Below are 17768 nucleotides of genomic sequence, written 5' to 3' on the forward strand. Positions count from 1 at the left end.
TCGTCAGTAACAGGGTCATTTTAATCTTCTGTAGGCATGACAGTTACACTGCGCAGATAACATTTGGCAACCACATATATATACACCATATATTACATGTACTACGAGGGTTTGCAATTAATATTGTATTTATTTATTAATGTTACTGATTCATCCACCTAAACGGTGTAGACGAAACTATACCTACCGATTGCTGTGGCGTCCAACAGTCCACAAATCAGTTACTTCTGTATCTTTCTCCTGACCGCAAATGGAAATGTTTCCCAGATGTATAAAGCGATCTCTACAAGAAGACTGAGAAAACCGGTTTATCAAGAGAAACAAACATTTCAAAAATACGTAACCCTGATAAAATTCTCGTGGTTTTCTAGCCGCGTCAAGTGTTCAAAATCCCCTGAGTACTCCTTGGCCATTGTCGGGTTGTGACTGTGTGTGTTCAGTGTTCCTGTCGTTATACTCCGACGCTGTCAGCTGTGACGTCACTGTGCATTGTCCTGTGCCATACATAGAGATAAAAAAAAAAGAAGGGATATGGTGCTATAGGTTTACGCTGTATTTGTTTTGAAGCCAGAGTGGGTTGGGTCTGACGCCATCTTAAATAGCCCAACACATTTGCAGACTACTGTTTCAAATTGCTTCTCTGTCGTGTGCACAGAAGGGTTCTTTTAAATGCAAAAATTACAGTGCTTGCATGCGTAACATAGTGTCAGGAAGACAATTTCGAACGTTTGTCAGTTCTTGAACGCGTATTTGCTCTAGTAATAAGACGCATTTGGCCTCGTTAATGTAACTTGTTTTTTTTTGCGATACTTCGAGTAACCAAGAAGAGAAGGATGTGATGTAAAACGAGTATTTTCGTAATCAATGTAATCCCATTTTTACTGTGTTTGTATGGATAGCAAATGGCTCTGAGCACTATGCGACATAAATTCTGAGGTCATCAGTCGTCTGGACCTTAGAACTAATTAAACCTATCTAACCTAAGGACATCACACACATCCATGCCCGAGGCAGGATTCGAACCTGCGACCGTAGCGGTCGCTCGGCTTCAGACTGTAGCGCCTAGAACCGCACGGCCACTCCGGGCGGCTATGGATAGCAAATGAAACTAAAACTCCGAAACCAATGCTTGTTCGCTTTCTAGTACTGTTTCTTCTTCGTTACATTGTTGGCTTTCTACTCGTATGCATCACATTTTCAATGTTCACGTTTGCGAAAAACTTACTTACATGTTCTGTGCTAGCCCATAAACGTGTGCAGTGATGAAAGAAGCAGTGCATGCTATCGTTCCTTGTGCATCTCAACAAAGTGAATGATTATTGAAAAGTACACTCACACGCAACGCAAGCCGACATTTCTTATGAAATAACTACGTCTCCATACAGCTAAAGCACCAGTTGTTGTTTGGGATGCGATAGTTAATTCTAACGTTCGAAAAATACGAGTGACGTCACCTAGAACCATGGAGGTATAAATGCTGTGAACCTAATGTTTTTGGGCTACATAAGATGGTGGACGCCGGCTTCAAGTTTGTAACGTATTGACAGCGCCCTTCTTTATTTACCTTCGTGGGTGCCATATAAGGTTACGTTTTCGTGGCAAGATCACTGCGCCCGCTTCAGCTTGCCGATGACCATGTCAGAATCTATACTTAGCTGCAGGCTGTCCTTTGTTCTGAGGACGTTTACAGAAATTTCTAGCTCTGCTGCTTCCTCTACGATGCTATGCCAGGAACCATAAGCCCTTTAAAGAATGAATGTTTCGGAGAATTCAGTTCAGTGTCCGTTTTTCCAAGGCATGTTCTGCTACCGTTGATTTTTCAAAATACCGATGCTGAAACACCTCTCAATTTCTGTAAGGCGCTGTTTCAACATTAAAGCGTCTACAACTACACGGTATTCTGTGCACTGCTGGCATTCTGAGGCCTGTATCATTTTCTACGGGCCTCATAAGTTGCCGAATTTTTACTGGTGCCCTGCATACTGAATTAACGTTAAGGATCTTGAGGAGGCGATTAATCTTTCCTGCTATTGAACGACAGGACGGCCAAAACGCAAGCTTCCTCATATCTTCCTCACAGACCTTTCTGCTTACGAGTCCTTCATAAAACAGCGTCCGAATTTTTTGGTTGTAGTAGCAATTCTCTGAAAACGTTCTTCAGGTGGCTCAGTTCTTTCGACGAGATTTCAGCGTCTGAAACATTTTCCGCTTATTGCACCATTCCCTCACAGCACAGAATTTCTGTGCCGTGGGAGAATGGCTGATGAGTTCTGGGTTGAGTTCGTAGACGTTAAAATATTTTTTTTAAGAAATAGAGCAACCACTCTATTTGCTGTGTATATTTATTTATACCAATGTGTGGTACCTGCTTTCATCTATTTTCCCTGGTGTAATACACATTTAAATCTTTAACTAGCACATCGTTAGCAGTCCCTCAGTATTCTACTCAGGGTAACTGCACTTTCCAAACTGTTGTTTTCCATGATGTGCTAAATGAAGATTTAAATATGTGTTACGCCAACTGACGATGGGCGAAAGCCCGAAACTCCTATTTGTAGAAATAAATACTACAAAAATTGGCTGGCAGCTGCGTTTCTTAAGGTAATACAAGCGACGAAACTCAACACTGAGTAAAATGAACAAATTAATTGTTTCAAACCACTGAAAGCGGTTGGTAGCCCGAGAGAATTTTGTCAGTATACAAAACCATACGTTCGTGTGTACATAATCACGTCTTAAAGTCAGTAATCAGAATTTGTGTAGTACTGCAAAATCCCTGTCACTCATTCTTCCTACAGTAACTCTGATGACAAGAATCAGACGACTTCGCCTCTGAGAAGTGCCCTTGCTGCCGTACGGTACACTAGGAAAAGCCATTTCATTGTGAGACACAAAGTGAGGCTAGACCATCTTTGAATTAATTTCATGGATGAATTTTTAGACCTTGATGTATATGCTCCGTGATGTAAAGAGATATAGTGGTGCTTCTGATAGGGATGCTGCTAACGTCAATAAATACGAACAACTTTGCATTATGTTCACTAGAAAATATATAACGTAAACTTTACAGAAATTAATTTGAAAGTGAAACATTTTAAGGTAATTTCCCTAATGGTCTTGGCTGGATCGTGTCAGCTTGTCGACTGACTGACTTTTGCACGACTAAATCCAGTGTACAACATGTGACATTTCCGTACTTCTCTGTACACTTCTGGCTGAGTATCTGTTTCCGTCGCTTAGCAAAACTGGAACTTTAGTGCACAGGGATAATGCCACAATTACCGTCAATGACTTCCCATGTTTTCGGTATGAAACACGATTTGTTGTTATTTGTTATCAGTATTGGTGAAAACAGTTATTACTGTTTTGCACTCATGCACTGGGTCATCCCCCAGCTATATAGCAGTAAGGGTTAAGCTACAGTTCAGGCCACATTGCTCTGTTGCTAGATCAGCCTTTCATGATCCCACTTATAAATGATCTATGGCCCCCTTTCCTCTCTACCCTCCTCCCCCCCCCCCCCCCCAAGTACATCTACTCTATTCAGAGGTCCTTATCTCATCCAACTGTCACCCCTATCACTGATTAATGTCCATCCAACTCTCTACTATATTCTAGGGTAGTAATCTTGTTGGATCTCTCAATATCAACAATGACGTTACATCCAAGATGGTTACCTCCATGTATTATCACGTAAGTCTGCTCCTATACCATCATTCTAAAGTAAAAATGGTAGCAAATTATTAAAAGAAAGCTTATGAGACCTTGTTTTAAACAGTTGTAAATTTAATGGCCAATTTGTTTAAACATTTGTGAATCAATCTTCCTGGAAGATCCGAGACTCGAAGTCGGGACCTGTGCCTTTCGCGGCCAAGTGATCTACCAACTTAGCTACCAAAGAATGACTCACGACTCGCGACCCGTCCTCACAATTACTTCCGCAGTTACTTCCACCATTTTCTCATATTCCGCCTTCTACAGTGCACGGAAGTTCTTCTACGTAACTTGCAAAAGTAACTCTCCTGGAAGAAAGGATGCTGCAGAGATATGGCCTAGCCACTGCCTGGTGCATATTTCCAGAATGAATTTTCATTCTTCAGTTAAGTAAGCGTTGATATTAAATTTCTCTGCAGATCAAAACTGTCTGCCAGACCGAGAATGGATCTGGGGACCTTTGCTTTTAGTGGGCAAGTGATCTACCAACTGAGCTACGTAAGCATGATTCACAACCGGCATAGCAAAGTGCGGTTCAGTAAACTGTCCTTCGCTTTCATTAACAAAATATAACATGAAATAATGAAACTTCGTTGATCCATGCAGTAATTTAGGATTGAATTCAAATGATTAAACACAGCCCGAAAATAACCATGAACACAAGAGAAAAGTGAAATTGCATTCCAACTGGTGAATGCATAGGAACGTAAACCAGGTGCTAGAATTTTAAATTTAGAGGACTTTATTACAATCTTGTGCATCAAACAAGACATTGTTAATTACAAAGGCTGTTACAAACGGTCACAAAACGCCGCCAGGCTCCTCGTTAGGCCTGCCGTGTCATGAGCACTCGGATTCCAGGTCGGTAGAGAGAGAACTTCTGAGACAAGAAAAGAGCGTATATGTAACAACAAATATAGTGATTTCACAAGTCCACAAACCACCAAGACCTCGGGATTGTTCAACACAATTGCAATAAGTATAATTAATCAAGCTGTAATTAATAAAATATTTTCCTAAATAAGAAACTTTAATACCCAACAAAAAAAAAAAAAAAATACACGGTGTCAGTTAATGGCGGCACGAAAGTGGTGAGGAGTTATTTATTTGAAAAAAGAATAGCTGCAAATCGTCAAAGAACTAGTGAAACGTCACTCAAACAAGCTAATGGGCCAATGGTTGCAAATTTAAGGTTAATAAACAAGAGCGTATTTTCGATACATTCGGCACGCTTAAGATAACTCTGTAACATGGACTCACACAAAAGATTTTAAAAGAAAGTTTGCACACATGTGAAAACTAAACACCCTCTTCGAAAAGCAATCTGCACATTGATGTGCCATATTAACATAAGGGCAATAAAGCACTGTGTTGTTATGAGCAGGACGAAACACAGTAAACAGTTAAAGCAGACTTGCTGATACTCACCCACATTGTGCCGAAGCAAAGCTGCATTCTGTTCAGCCACACTGAACTACCTTCCATCAACGCATAACGTTTTTCCAGTGTGACAGCAGCTAAATATGCTTAGCATTGATGCTATTCCACTTTCACCGAACCACCAAATGCCGAAGCCCAGCATAGTTACTCCGGCCAACACGACCCGCTGCAACTAGGTACTTTCTTAACGCAGATCGCCGTATCTTTGCATCTACATCGATACTCCGCAGTCCACATTACGGCGCGTGGCGGAAGGTACCACGCACAACTAGTAGTCATTTCCTTTCCTGCTTCTCTCGCACACAGAATGAGGGAAAAACGACTCTCTATATGCTTCCGTATGAGCCGTAAGTTCTCATATCATATATTCGTGATACGTACGAGCAATGTATGTTGGAGGCAAAAGAATCTTTCTGCAGTCAGCTTCAGATGCCGGTTCTCTAAATTTTCTCAGTCGAGTTCCTCGAAAAGAACGTCCCTTTCCCACCAGGGAGTTCTCGAAGCATCATCGTAACACTTACTCGTTGTTCGAACCTACCTTGCACAAACCTAAGCCGGCCGCGGTGGTCTAGCGGTTCTAGGCGCGCAGTCCGGAACCGCGAGACTGCTACGGTCGCAGGTTCGAATCCTGCCTCGGGCATGGATGTATGTGATGTCCTTAGGTTCGTTAGGTTTAAGTAGTTCTAAGTTCTAGGGGACTGATGACCACAGTAGTTAAGTCCCATAGTGCTCAGAGCCATTTGAACCACTTTTTGAACAAACCTAACAGCCCGCCTCTGAATTGCTTCGAAGTCTTCCTTTAATCCGACCTGGTACGGATCCCAAACACTCGAGAAGCACGCAAGAGTAGATCACACTGGCGTCCTAATTGCGATCTCCGCTACAGATGAACCACACTTTCTTAGAATTCTCCCAATAAACCGAAATCGACCATTCGCCTTTTCTACCGGATTCCTCACATCCTCGTTCCATTTGATAACGCTTTGCAACGTTACGCTCAGATATTTAAACGACATGGCTGTGTCAAGCGGGACACTACTAAAGCTTTAGCCGAACGTTACGGGTTTCTTTTTCCTATTCATCCCATTTAACTTATATTTTTCTACATTTAGAGCTAGTTGCCAGACCAACTATAATTTTGTTCTAAGTCATCTTGTATCCTCCTAAAGAAACTCAACTTCGACACCTTGCCGTACATCACGGCATCACCATCAAACAACCGCAGACCGCTGCCCACTCAGTGCGCCAAATCATTTACGTATGTGGAGAATAATATTGGTTCTATCACAGTTTCCTAGGGCACTTCTGCCGACATCCTTATCTCTGATGAACACTCGCTGACAACGACAACGTACTGCGTTCTTTAACGTAAGAAGTCTTAGAGCCACTCCCATATCTGTGAACCTATTCTATATGCTTGTATATTTTTTAACAGCTTGCAATGGGGATCCGTGTCATGCACTTCCCGAAAATCTAGAGATATGCATCCTGTTCATCCATAGTTTGCAATATATCATGTGAGAAAATGTTGAGCTAATTTTCACACGAGCGGTGTTTTCTGAAATCATTTTGATTCCTGGACATAAGCAGTTTGGTCTCAAGAAAATTATGTTTGAACTGAAAATATCTTCAACGATTCTGCAGCAAACCGATGTTGGGAATATTGTTCTGTAATTTTGCGGCTCCGTTCTTTCGCACTTCTTAGACACAGGAGGCACCTGTGCGTTTTTGCAGCCGCTTGAGACTTTGCACTGGCCTACAGATTCATGTCAAATTCAAGCTAAGTAATGGGCCAGTGCCACAGAATACTGTTTGAAAAGCTGTATTGGCATTCCATCCGCACCGGGTGACTTATTTGTTTTCAGCTCCTTCAGTTGCTTCTCCACGCCAGGGATGCTTAAGTAATGGACCAGTGCCACAGAATACTGTTTGAAAAACTGTATTGGCATTCCATCCGCACCTGATGACTTACTTGTTTTCAGCTCCTTCAGTTGCTTCTCCAGCCAGGGATGCTTATGTCGTCCATATGGAAGTCTGTTCGATGGTCAAACGACGATATGATGGTACGAGCCTCCTGCGTCAATGATTTCTTAAATATAAAATTTAAAACTGCGGCCCGCCGAAGTGGCCGAACGGTTCTAAGCGCTACGGTCGCAGGTTCGAATCCTGCCTCAGGCATGGATGTGTGTGATGCCCTTAGGTTAGTTAGGTTTAAGTAGTTCTAAGTCCTAGGGGATTGATGACCTCAGATGTTAAGTCCCATGGTGCTCAGAGCCATTTGAACCATTTAAACCATTAAAACTGTGGCTTTCTTTTAGCCATCTTCAGTTGCCTCATGTGACTGCTCAACTGTGACTGGATGGAAGCCTTAGCCCCACTTAGAGAGAGATCGTTTGCTGTGATATGTCTGTGGTAGTAACGCTATGCTGCGCTGATCGATGTTTTCACAGGCGCACGAACCTCTGCTAACATTTGCTTCTCCTCGACTGCGCTTTCTCTTTTGAACCGAGAGTGCAGCAACCTCTGCTTCCTCATTATTGTCCGAAACTCGTTAATAAACCAAGGTGGGTCTTTCCCTTACTTTGTACACGTACTAGGCATATACACTCCTGGAAATTGAAATAAGAACACCGTGAATTCATTGTCCCTGGAAGGGGAAACTTTATTGACACATTCCTGGGGTCAGATACATCACATAATCACACTGACAGAACCAAAGGCACATAGACACAGGCAACAGAGCATGCACAATGTCGGCACTAGTACAGTGTATATCCACCTTTCGCAGCAATGCAGGCTGCTATTCTCCCATGGAGACGATCGTAGAGATGCTGGATGTAGTCCTGTGGAACGGCTTGCCATGCCATTTCCACCTGGCGCCTCAGTTGGACCAGCGTTCGTGCTGGACGTGCAGACCGCGTGAGACGACGCTTCATCCAGTCCCAAACATGCTCAATGGGGGACAGATCCGGAGATCTTCCTGGCCAGGGTAGTTGACTTACACCTTCTAGAGCACGTTGGGTGGCACGGGATACATGCGGACGTGCATTGTCCTGTTGGAACAGCAAGTTCCCTTGCCCGTCTAGGAATGGTAGAACGATGGGTTCGATGACGGTTTTGATGTACCGTGCACTATTCAGTGTCCCCTCGACGATCACCAGTGGTGTACGGCCAGTGTAGGAGATCGCTTCCCACACCATGATGCCGGGTGTTGGCCCTGTGTGCCTCGGTCGTATGCAGTCCTGATTGTGGCGCTCACCTGCACGGCGCCAAACACGCATACGACCATCATTGGCACCAAGGCAGAAGCGACTCTCATCGCTGAAGACGACACGTCTCCATTCGTCCCTCCATTCACGCCTGTCGCGACACCACTGGAGGCGGGCTGCACGATGTTGGGGCGTGAGCGGAAGACGGCCTAACGGTGTGCGGGACCGTAGCCCAGCTTCATGGAGACGGTTGCGAATGGTCCTCGCCGATACCCCAGGAGCAACAGTGTCCCTAATTTGCTGGGAAGTGGCGGTGCGGTCCCCTACGGCACTGCGTAGGATCCTACGGTCTTGGCGTGCATCCTTGCGTCGCTGCGGTCCGGTCCCAGGTCGACGGGCACGTGCACCTTCCGCCGACCACTGGCGACAACATCGATGTACTGTGGAGACCTCACGCCCCACGTGTTGTGCAATTCGGCGGTACGTCCACCCGGCCTCCCGCATGCCCACTATACGCCCTCGCTCAAAGTCCGTCAACTGCACATACGGTTCACGTCCACGCTGTCGCGGCATGCTACCAGTGTTAAAGACTGCGATGGAGCTCCGTATGCCACGGCAAACTGGCTGACACTGACGGCGGCGGTGCACAAATGCTGCGCAGCTAGCGCCATTCGACGGCCAACACCGCGGTTCCTGGTGTGTCCGCTGTGCCGTGCGTGTGATCATGCTTGTACAGCCCTCTCGCAGTGTCCGGAGCAAGTATGGTGGGTCTGACACACCGGTGTCAATGTGTTCTTTTTTCCATTTCCAGGAGTGTAGTTGTCCAGACCACGATTTATAATCAGTCCCATGTAAGCCCGTACACGACAGCTTAATAACACGGCGAAACATTTCTTGCCCTGTGATGCTGTTTGCTATATCTTTTAAAGAATATTTTGGCACCACACCACATCGTGCCCGCCGTAAACTCAGCTTCGCCTAAACACAGCAGTCTGCTGGGTGGTGAACCACTTGCCCATTCACTGCTGCCTCCACCAGTCCGCGCTTTCCTCCTTTAAGCTCTGGCGCTGCACACTCACCACCTCGCGGACAGCCATACAATGAGGTGACAGGAGTCATGGAATAGTGATATGCACTTGTACAGCTGGCGGCAGTGTCACGTACACAAGGTATAAAAGAGCAGTGCATCGGGAGAGCTGTCATTTGCACACAGGTGATTCTTCTGAAAACGTTTCCGACTTGATTATGATAGCACGACAGGAATCAACAGGCTTTGAACGCGTAATGCTAGATGTAGATTGCCACATAGGATGTTCCGTTTCAGAAATCAGTAAGGAATTCAATATTCTGAGAGCCTCAGTGTCAAGTGCCGAGAACATCAAATTTCAGGTATTACCTCTCACTACAGACAACGCAGTGGTCCATGGCTTTAAGTTAATGATCGAGAGCAGCGGCATTTGCGTGGAGCTGTCGGTGCTCACAGGTAAACAACAGTGCCCGTAATGACACCACAAATCAGTGTATTACGTGCGACGAACGTATCTGTTACGACAGTACGGCATTAATGGGCTACGGCAGCAGCAGACGACCGACGCAAGTGCGTTTCCTAACAGCTGCTATCCAAGGTTCTTTTCAGATGAGGCCAGGTATTTGTTAGTAGAAGGTGAAGGTAGGGTTCGAGTGAGCAGACCCCATGAAGCCATAGACCCAAGTTGTGAACAATGCACTGTGTAAGCTGGTGCTGGGCACATAATGGCGTGCGATGTAATTAAATGCAATGGGATGGGTTCTCTGGTCCAACTGAACCAACCACTGAGAGGAATCGGTTATGTTTGGCTATCTGGAGACCATTTGAAGCCACTCGCGGACTTCATGTTCCCTAACGACGATGGAATTTTTCCGTGATTTGATCCATTATAAATGGTTCTGAAACCCTGAGACTACGCGATGTTTGTTTATAAATAATTCATCTGCTACCAGTCATGATTTTCTTTATTTTATTTTCGCACGACGCGTTTCGGGAAATGATTCCCATTTTAAAGTGAGTTTTTTGTGTTTGTTATGCCATTTCTATGTGATGTTGTCGATGTTCGACAATCTGCTTCAATTCGTTGACTTTACTGCATTATATAGGAAAACACGCGATTTTTAGTTGTTTGTCGAACTTTTTATGAAATTAGTGGCGAAATTTAGAAGAATTAGTACTTACAGTTTCCTTATGGTTCATTTACGCAAAGTGTTACATGCACAAAATTCCACACACAACTTGTTGTAAACTTTTAAACATGTAAAATGTTTTCGATATTTAAAAATGTTACCGAGCGGTTCAAGGCGCTTCAATCCGGAACCACGCTGCTGCTACGGTCGCAGGTTCGAATCCTGCGCCGGGTATGGATGTGTGTGATGTCCTTAGGTTAGTTAGGTTCAAGTAGTTCTAATTCTAGGGGACTGATGACCTCAGATCTTAAGTCTCATAGTGCTTAGAGCCATCTGAACCATGTAAAAGTGTAGAACAAGTTGCGTGTGATGTTTAGTGTGTGTGAGACTCTGCAGAAATGGACCATAAGGAAACTGTAAGCACTAATTCTTCTAAATTTCGCCACTAACTTCATAAAAAGTTCGACAAGCAACAAAAAAATCGGGTGTTTTCTTATCTATTGCAGTAAAATCAACGAAATGAAGCAGACTGTCGAACATCGACAACATCACATAGAAATGGCATAGCAAACACAAAAAACTCACTTGAAAATGGAAGTCATTTCCCGAAACGCGTCTTGCGAAAAATAAAATAAAATAAATCGTGACTAGTAGCAGATGAGGATTTTTATGGATGTCTATGTGCCATATCGCCGAGTCACAGTTGTTCGTGATAGGATAGAAGAGCATTCTGGAAAATTCCAGCGAATAATTTGGCCTCCCACATCGCACGAAGTCAGTTCCATCGAACATTTATAGGACATAATCCAGAGGGTAGTTCGTGCACGAAATTCTGCACCGACGACACTTTCCAAATTATGGACTCCTATAGAGGAACCAAGCCTCAGTGTTTCTGCTGGAGACTCCTAACAACTTGCTGAGTCCATGCCACGTCGGGCTACTGCGCCACGCAGGGCAAAAATAGGTCCTGCAGGGTATTAAGAGGTGTCTCATGACTTGTGTCACCTGAGTGTACATCCCGGATCCACAACAGAACTCTGTCGTCGACCGCGGAGCGTCTCAGTGGAGATGAAATGAAGATCTGGAACTTAACCAAAAGAGACACGCTATAATCAGTGGCATTTTTCAGCGATTTATAAATGTATTGGAAGTGCCCTGGACAAGAGCAAAATCCTTAGTCACATGCAATAACGAATGCTATGTCTAGAGAGCACTACTATTGATTTACGATGTTAAGACCACTAATGCTTCATACGAAATAGCTTATTAACTTTATTTGCAAAAAATGGTTCAAATGGCTCTAAGCACTATGGGACTTAACATCTGAGGTCATAGCCCCCTAGGCTCAGACCTACTTAAACCAAACTAATCTAAGGACATCATACACATCCATGCCCTAGGCAGGATTCGAACCTGCGACCGTAGCAGCAGCGCGGTTCCGTGCTCAAGCGCCTAGAACCGCTCGGCCACAACGGCCGGGTGACTTTATTTGACAGAGGATCAATACTAGACGAAAAACTATTTTATTGCTAAATATAACAATTACTTTTATTTCATACATTGGTTATAATGTGACGTTGACTGGGATAATCTAGAAAAACAGATATATACATTTATTTTTTCAGACAGGAGCGAGATTTTAATTTTATGTTATTTTCTTTTAATTTTATTTTATCGTGTATATAATTCAAAGTGTAGTTCACATCTAATGAGTCCAGACAACTAAAGTAATTCGAATTATCTGTTTCAGACAATGACTATGAAGTACTTCAGGAATTACGTGTTTGAGACAGAGGTATTGTTAGTTGAAGAAAGAATTATTGCCAAATGTAATGGTGGGTAGCTAGGAAAGTTGAATATCGATCAAAATTTCATAACTGAAATAATAAAAATTTAATTTAGCATTAGTAAATCGTAACCTGAATTAAGAATCGCATCTCTACCTCTTGTCGGTAAATTCTTTGTATCTGAAGCTATGGGTTTTGTAAGTACTACAAAAATTTCACTGCTCTTCTTGGAGTTTGATATTGTGACCGTAGATATGATAAAAACGTAATCAAATACTTTTTACGTCGAACTGTAATGTACACACTTCCGCGTATAATTGCTTAGACAATTGCTTAAATCGTCTTGAGATTCCAGCTCCACTGAATATAATGGTGACCAGATCAATGATTTGTGGCTTGACACCATTTCTCTGGATTCCGATAATCGGAACGGAAATTCTGCTGCTGAAAGCCCTCTCGACCCGGCTTTGCATATCTTAGACGGTGCAGCAAGCTCTCTGAGTGGCTTCGTTAGCGGTTCACCCGCACAATACGTTTTCCCTTCCTGCCTCGAGTCACTATTATATTTATTTTTTGATTTGTGAAAAATCTGACAAATCTCACATTTGAAAGCAGAACTTGAGGCTTGTACTTCACCATTCTGTCTTTTCCGTTTAATCGTGTTGTTCGGAAGAATGATTGCACTATTGTGATTCATCCGATCACTAGTTGATACTAGCACCGACAAACACAAGCTAAGTTCCTAAATTTTGAAACATTCATTATCGGTGCTTTCTGGCTACCTAGCCGCTAGGAATCACTTTTAATTGTTACTTTCGTCGCTGTTCTCTGATATACAGCTATCAGTGAACTAACAGAATAGCAGAGCTATGGAATGGAAAGTATGACTTGACACATATTTACTCTCAGTTTATTTTTCTTGGTGTATTACCTCCCTGCAAATGGATGTATCGTAGGGTGCTAGAACGACTGTGTTCTTGATTACTGATACTACCAGTTGAATGCTAATACAGGTTTAAGCTCCGCTGTAAGCACAGCCTATTCTTTCACAGTAATTCTGATAATTATAATGCTATCTGACCCCAGCCAATGGTATTACCTGAAATTGTCAATTTTGTAGTTACTTTATCATCGCTTTTGTTACATTTCCAGCTCGAAAATAATAAATTATATTCGAGGTTCGTACACTCTTCACCATACGAAATATAAATGTTATTTTTTATTAAATCATTTAAGTTTCATTGCCAGGCACAATCATGGCGAAAACGAATTCATGGGAGTAACAAAATCCGCCTGAGAATAACTAATGGGAATACACAAACTGTAAATTAGGTCTGAAATGGCCATTGATTACGTAAGAGAGTGGTCCGTAAATCTTCGATTGTGTAGTTATTCAGGTATTTCATAATCTGTAGCCGACTTCAGTTACTGGTTGGTAGTGCACTAACCTGTAGGTAATTGTCTGAACATTTATGAAATAGGAGAAGTGTCTATTTTGTAGGTTGAGTATGAATGTGTCAGCAGTGTCATATGTTGGACCTCTATTTGTAAATCGAGACTGTGACGTAATTTTCAAGAGTGTGTTATCAAAACTGCGTGTCAGCGATTGTATGTGGGCATACATTATAGGACAAAAGAGTGTGACAGAATACGTCTTGTAAAGTAGAAAATAAAAATTGGAATAAAAACATCCTCTGAAATAACAACGGTCATCGAACGCTTTCAGAAATACTGCGCTAAAATCGCAAAGAGGCTGATATAGTTCATTCGAAAGTTTCAATTCAGGGGACTGAAATGAGAATCCATAGTTTCTTCGAAATTCCTTTCGGTAAATTTACGAAACATGTACTTGAAGATGATTGAGCTACCACTATTCTACCACCAACGAAAGTATCGCGTAGGGATCGTGAGGAAAAGATAAGAGAGATTGGGACCGTTAAAGGGAATTACAGTCATTTTGCTCTCGGTTAATACGTGAATGGAGTAAGAAAGGCTACTAACAAAATGGGTTAGATATACCCTTCCCCAAGTACCGTACAAAGCTTAGGCGCTGTTTATGAAGCTGTAGAAATACTAGTGAAGACAAAACCAGGTATACCAAGAGCAGGAATCGTCTGCACGGGGAGCGACTGTTAAAACTAAGTTTTCGTAAACAGCCACAAGTCCCACGTCGTATTTTTTATTATGACTGGTTTCGCTCTTCGAATGGTCTAGGGCATCATCAGAATACACCATTCAAAACAGGCTGCCTCTATTAAAGATTGCCTTTACAGTTGGCTAATAGCTCTAAAAATTTGTTTGGCTATACTATAATAATTAAATTTACGTTTAAAGTACAGTAGGAAATATGACACTGACATTGACAGTGAGACGACCTGCTAAGCCTGCAGGACAGGACAGGTAGTTTAAGTTTTGGAAAGGGGCCAGAATAAGCGGCTGTCAGTTACATTCGACCATACAACCTCTTATTTGATCAATCGTTACAAGATCGGAGAATTTTTTTTTTCAAAGAAAAAAATACAGCTTTATTTTTGCAACTTAATTAGCGGCTGAGTGCGCCGTACAATCTCATGCCTTAAGGGCAAGACCACTTTAATTTAAAAAGGACTGAAAGCCAATAACTTAAAGCTCATCCAAAATCAGAAAGTTAAAAGCAATGCCTTATATTAAAACACTTCCTTCATTACGCTGAAGGACCAAATAATCTGACACTGTAAGAGCAAACAACTTAAATTCGAAATCGGTTGAAGGCCCAACACTTAAGACTCAATAAGATTAATTTTAAAAATGCCAAAGGCTTTACGTAAAACAGTTCTTAAATTAGGTTGAAGGCCCAAACATCAGACGCCTTAAGGGCAAAACAACCTTAATCTAAAAATCGATTAGAAAACATACGAGTACAAACAACAAGAATAAACAAGAAAAGGCAAGTACACCCAAGGGCGCTCAGAAGTTCCGAGGGTCGGCCTGGAATTCAAACACTATCGCTCGCTTAGGTGAGACAGGCAGTCGGCCCAACCACTGTCGATCCGACGACAACCCGCACCGACAGTCAACGGACCCTCCGATAAGATAACCACTGCTTCACCCGACCAGCACACAACTGGGAGATCAGTAGAACAGAGAAGGTATTGACGCCCACAACCAATTGTACAATGAGCTGTCAAACTACGCACCATGCTGGACAGCGACAACACGACGAGGAAAATACACTGCCTGAATCTGTGTCAATGGTCAGGGCAGTTTAACCGGAACGTTAATGGCCACAAGGCAGAAGATTCCGCTGGTGCACTTCAATTCAAATAACCAAGTACAGTTAAACTCCACCGGAGGGTGGCTAAAATTTGCCAACTTGAAAACACATGTTGCTGCTCGAGAGAATATCCGAACAGCTGACAACGAACTCGAAACGACACAATGTGAACAGTCGTGACTTGTTGGTAAGTTAAGTCAAAACTCAATTTTCATGTCCAGGATCGGTGAGCCACGAACCTCATAGCCATGGGAACAGTACCACACACTCCGACACCGTACAGAGGCTGCCAGCGGGCCCAGCCAAACTACGAGCCGTGGAGATTTCCTCAACCGACCAACTGCCCCCACATAGCCCAGCTGGAAACTCTAAGCGCCAGACCAAAGATAGTTCAAGGTGCGAATATCGATAAAGACTGCTGCTGCTACCCGTGGGAAGGGAGGATTACAGCATAATAGCGATAACGGCGGGAGATGAACACAGAATAGCAAACAAGCTTTATTCCAACGCATAGCATGAGCCGGCCACAGCTCAATCTCCCCCCCCCCCCCCCACCCAAACTTAACACAGGGTTAGGGTGACTCAACCCCTGAACTATCTGAACTTAACTTGGCTAAGGTGAACCCAATACTGCCTATGTGAAGTGGTGTCCTTGATCAAAACAGATCTACCAGGCCTAAAATACGCATGATAGTGCAAGCCCCCAGAAAACGAGAAGTAAATTTACTAAGATTCACGCCACACAACTGCCTCCCCGGGAAATTGGAGACATAGACTTGATACTCTGGCCTGCCCTTAAAGGTTTCTCGTTTACGATTATAACACTCGGCTTCTTTATTATGGACTCTGAGTATACTACACATTCCTTCATAACACGAGGACTAATATCGGCTGGAATAAGATCTTGAATTCCCCACAAATTCGAAAGAGGGAGATTAACCGGACAGGAAAGAATCAAGGAGGCGGGCGTAGCTCACAGGGCTTCGTGACTGGTGGTATTAAAGGCGAAACTAAGCCAGGGAAGACTGGAGTCCCATTTACTAGGCATTTTCTGATGATAAATTATCACCCGGACTTAAGATTTCGGTTAACTCTCTCCACAAAGGACCGCTGAGGATAATGCGGGGTGGTCGTGATATGCCTGACACCATTCTGGAAACAGAACGCCTTGAAAGGAGCCAAAAGAAAAGCAGAAGAATTATCGCTAACAAGCTGCTAGGGTGGGCCAAAAACACTGAAGACAAAGTTAAATGACAAATAGTGGTGGCAGCGGTGATGTTAAGGCTCAGGAGGAGCCAAGTAAATCTGGAGAACGCATCGATAATAACAAATACATATCGATGACCCTACTTAGTACTAGGTAACTGTCCTAAATAATCAATATAGAGCTTGGTCAATGGATAGGACTCTCGTCCTGAGCTCAACACACCCTGCTGAAGAGCATTCTTGGACTAGGCTGCATTACACAAGCGGCATTGGGATATCATCTCTCTCACATCCCGGTGCATGGAGGGCCAAGTGAAATGCTCCTTGATTTTTTTTGTAGAGTCTTATAAGTACCCAAATGGCCACATACCAACGAATCATGAAAATAACAAAAACTGGGTGCACTAAAGTTACAGGCAAACAGATCTTGCACCGCTTAGCCTCGACCACCCTCTTACAGAGAATACCACTCTTAACAACATACTCATTCGGCAGCTCTCCTGTCAACACACGTTGCTTAATGGGGGCCCAAACAGGGTCCTGACCTTGATGCTGAGCCACATCTTCAAACAAGAAGGGAATTTCACCCAACACCATACAATTAAGACTGTCTCCCTATACCTGCTGGTTTTTCTCACTAGGTGTAGTTTCGGCGAACATCCGGCTGAGGACATCCGTAAGGATATTTTCAGAGCCGCTCACATGTTTGACTTCAAACAGAAATGCCGAAATGCGTACTGCCCATCTGGCAATAAGGCCAGTTTTGCATGACTTAGCCAACACCCAGCTTAAACCTGATTGTCGGTTTCTAACTAGAAAACCCGATGTTCAAGGTAGAAGGGGTACTTCTCTAATGCAAATAAAACGGCCAAAGCCTCGCACTCGTAGAGGGAGTACTTGAGTTCGGCATCAGTTAATCAACGAGAAGCGTATGTTAATGACTGTCCCTGCCCCTCAAACTCCTGGAGGAGTTGTTGTTGTGGTCTTCAGTCCTGAGACTGA

The sequence above is a fragment of the Schistocerca serialis genome, chromosome 7 (genome assembly GCF_023864345.2).
Source record: "Schistocerca serialis cubense isolate TAMUIC-IGC-003099 chromosome 7, iqSchSeri2.2, whole genome shotgun sequence".
NCBI lineage: Eukaryota > Metazoa > Arthropoda > Insecta > Orthoptera > Acrididae > Schistocerca > Schistocerca serialis.